Raw genomic sequence first — 4,153 nt, 5'->3', positions numbered from 1 at the left:
TAGACTTTGAGTTCCTTTGGGATGTTTCTTTGGGACAGGGATTAACTTCTGCAATCTTCTCCTTTTAAGTTCCTATAATACCTACTTCAGTAATTAAGTCCCTCTCACATCCACCCCAAACTTCAACAAAAGCTTGTCAATGTCCAGGGTAGGTATCTGAAGTGACATATTCAATTCTCAGTAGAGATGTACCTTTCATAGACGAAAACATGAGGCCCACTTCTAATAAGCCCCAAAGTTATGCTTCCCTTCTTTTTTCCACATAAAAAAGAACAAACAATGATGATTGTTCCATTGTCAAGTGGAGGCCTCTTGCTCCTTACATTGACCAGGTTTGTTAAAAGCAATACAGGAAGTTTAGAAGTGCCATACTAGAAATTATGAAAAGAAAAAAAAAGAGGGTTTCAAAAAAAAAGAGGTTGACAATTCAGATATAAGTGATGCTGGTAGAAGAGGTGGGTATTAGAACAGCTAACATTAGATCCCAGCTCATTTTTCCCATCTGGAATACTGAGACAAGAATAAGAACTATTATGCATCCTATAATGCAGGTTATTATGCAATTAAGATCATGGCATTAGGGGAAGTGGAAGGACACACGTGTATTGCCTGCACATAAGCAGGTTAGGGGCTTTCTGCACTCCTATGATTTTATGTTTTGTCCTAACAATCTTCTTCTTACTTTATAGGTATCCATGCCTAAGTGCCTGTAAAGAATTCACATATTGGATTTGGCCTGGTTAATATAATTTAATACACAACATATAATAATTTTAATATATTATTTATGTTAGCTTTCTTTGCATAAATGATGAACTTTGTGTCTATGCTGCTGCTGCTGCTAAGTCACTTCAGTCGTGGCCAACTCTGTGCGACCCCATAGACGGCAGCCCACCAGGCTCCTCCGTCCCTGGGATTCTCCAGGTAAGAACACTGAACTGGGTTGCCATTTCCTTCTCCAATGCATGAAAGTGAAAAGTGAAAGTGAAGTCGCTCCGTCGTGTCCGACTCTTAGCAATCCCATGGACTGCAGCCCACCAGGCTCCTCCATCCATGGGATTTTCCAGGCAAGAGTACTGGAGTGGGGTGCCATTGCCTTCTCCATTGCATCTATAGACTCATTAAATAAATGACTTTCAGGTTAAATGATCTCATTTTAGAATTGCTTGAAAATTTACCTCCTCTCCCTCCCATTAACTATGCTTTAATCCAGGGTATTTCTATTCTTTTCTTTCAAAATTATAACCCTTAAACACAGGACAACTATGATAATAAATGGGTTTAGATATCAAATTTAGTTTTGGAAGTTTGTTTCTAACTAATCTAGGTTCCATATGGATAAAGAAACACTGGACCAGTCCAATGGATTATGATTGATAAGCCAGTTTTCAGTAGGGAAGAAGTAGTTATTTTGTGAAGGCACAATTTAGAATGAAATATTCAGATGCAATTTTTAAAAATTTCGTTTCACATCAACAAGGAAAATGTGACTTGGTGATGCTGACATGAAAGTACAGGACAATGTTAGAACTGCACACTGGCATTATCTTTCTTGTTCACCTAGGCTTTCATCATGTTGTTGCTGTTTAGTTGCTAAGTCATGTCCGACTCCTTGTGACCCCATGAACTGCAGCAGGCCAGGCTTCCCTGGCCTCCACTATCTCCTGAAGTTTGCTCAAACTCACGTCCATTGAGTCAGTGATGATATCCAACCATCTCATCCTCTGTTGTCCCCTTTTCCTCTTGGCCTCAATCTTTCCTGGCATCAGGGTCTTTTCTAATGAGCTGGCTCTTTGCATCAGGTGGCCAAAGTATTGGAGCTTCAGCATTGGTCATAAGAAAAATATAATTTCACCACAGGTGTAACTTCTCTGTCACAGGAGAAAATAATTTCCATTTAAAAGGCATATCTAATTTCTCACCTTAGAACTAAAAATCAGTTCCAAGAACTTTTGTGTAGTGTACCACCAAACTACTGTTAAAATAGAAATAAACAGTTTCCTGCATGAATCAATTCTTTAAGAAAAACTTTATTGAAGATTATTCCCTTTAAGTTAAGTAACATTATCTCTCTTATACAGAGATACCATTATTTTTGCACAGGCCAGGTAGAATTGAGCAAGAAAATAATTAACATTTAAAGGATTTCTAAAATGCATTTCTTTAGAAGAAAATTGTGGATAATAATTAGTGAAAGTCAGTACTAATACCTTTTAGGAATGTCTAGTTTATAGACAATTCATTTCAAAGCATCAAATTTTATTTATTCAGAAAAACCTAATGTGGTAAATATAGCCTTGGCAGCTACAGAAAACTCGAATGGGGTCATGGACTGTACTGATCTATCTGTTTTGTGCCAAATGTTTCAGAAGTTTTGAGGTGGTGCACTTATCTAAGGTTTCAGAAAGCAAGAGTTTCCAGAATGATAAGGGAAAGGGGCTGACTGTACAATATTCAAAAAAATACTAGCTTTCAATTAATATATGGATGTGTTTTCCATGAGGAGACAGTTTCCTAGCACATAGTAAACATCCTTACAGCCCCTTGAGTCACTAAGAGGAGATCCTGAGGCCTAACAAAAGGTCTGGGCTTAAAAGTTTCTTTTTTCTCTTACAAGAAGTGGTATAAAAAGCACTCTCTGGATCTGAGAGATCCTGGTGATTTGACTTTGGACAAGTAACTTAATTCCTTCTAGTCTGTTTCTGTAAATGGAGTCAACAATATCTGGCAGAGGAGTTACAGGAGTGTGGGTGGGATGATCTGTGTGATCATGTTATGTAAATTATAAAGCCATAAGTGACTAAAAGGTAGTTATTATTTTGTACAAGACTGGCCTAACCTTTCCTGCCTATGTCCCTTGTCTGTAAAATGGGTACAGACCAAGGTCTGAGAGCTCCTGAACTTGAGCAAGTCACTTCCTTTTCGGAAGTGTTTCCTAGCAAGGTTATTATAACATTATGAAGATCAAATGTTATCGTGTATGTAAATGCTATGACAAACATATACCAAGAACGTAATAAATGATAGCTGTTATTACTTTCTGAGGGTAAGGAGCAAACAAAACTACTTAAAAGACTTTGGATATGTACTTAAATTCTGTACACATCTAAGATATTTTTATTTGCACTGTAAACTGCAAAGACGTACATGGAACGAGGAAACAAATGGCGTCTGTGCTTCCCAATGTGGGGGGGAGGGAATGCAGAAAAGGGGACTCAAGAGCCTCAGCGGCTTGTAATAGAGGCGGGAATGAGAAGGAGTGTGACAGAAAAAAAAATTAAGTAACACTCCGAGAATCAATTCACTATTCTCCCCCTTTTTCTCTTATGACCTCCAGCCTTGATTAGACCATTTCACTCAACTTCCCAGCCCGCCATGTCGCTGGACATTTATTTACTGTACCTTCTTCACTGAGAGCCTTTCATTCCCCTCCCCTTCTAGGAGCCGTGAACTTCAGACCCTCTGTTTCCGACACCCATTCCCTTTAACTCTGTTTTTAACCAAGCTTCCCTGCATCCTTCCCTCCGCCTAAGGGGGAAGTGAGCTTGATCGCACCGCACGGCATCCTAGGAAATGTGGTCTCTCATACTCATTTTGCTTGGGCCTTAGAATGGGGACGACGACAAAAGAGATTGAGCTAGAACTACAACTTCCGGAAGGCAACGTGAGTGAGTCTCTTCCTGTCTGCCCCCATTCCTATTGCTTTCCTCTTCCTCCTCTCTGCGGGCACCGAACCGCTTTGCCTCACGGTACTTGTAGTTCTTTGTGGACCAAAGCTCCTAGTACTTGATGGTCAGGCGAGAGGCTGAAAGACTCTAATTCCCAGAGGGCAGAGCGAAAGCTGCGCCTGCGCAGTCTCAGAGAGGGCGTGTATGTCTGTGTGTCTGAGGGAGAGAGAGCGAGAGTGAGTGAGTGTGAGTGCGGGGTAGGGTGGTGGCCGTTACGTTCGGGGCAACGGCTACGGCAGTGGAGAAGTAAGAAGAGAAACAACGTCCGGCGCTTCCGCCTTCGCTTAGGAGGAGGAGGAGCTGGTAGGGAAAGGAAAGTGATTCGCCTTGGGCCTGGACGAGACCGAGTCGGGCCGGCGGGGGTCTGGGCTATGAGCCTTTGAGGGTCGCTTGGGACGCGGAGCGAGACTCGAGAGCCGAGAGCT

The sequence above is a fragment of the Bos javanicus genome, chromosome 14 (assembly GCF_032452875.1).
Source record: "Bos javanicus breed banteng chromosome 14, ARS-OSU_banteng_1.0, whole genome shotgun sequence".
NCBI lineage: Eukaryota > Metazoa > Chordata > Mammalia > Artiodactyla > Bovidae > Bos > Bos javanicus.
This window is presented reverse-complemented; position numbering follows the sequence as displayed.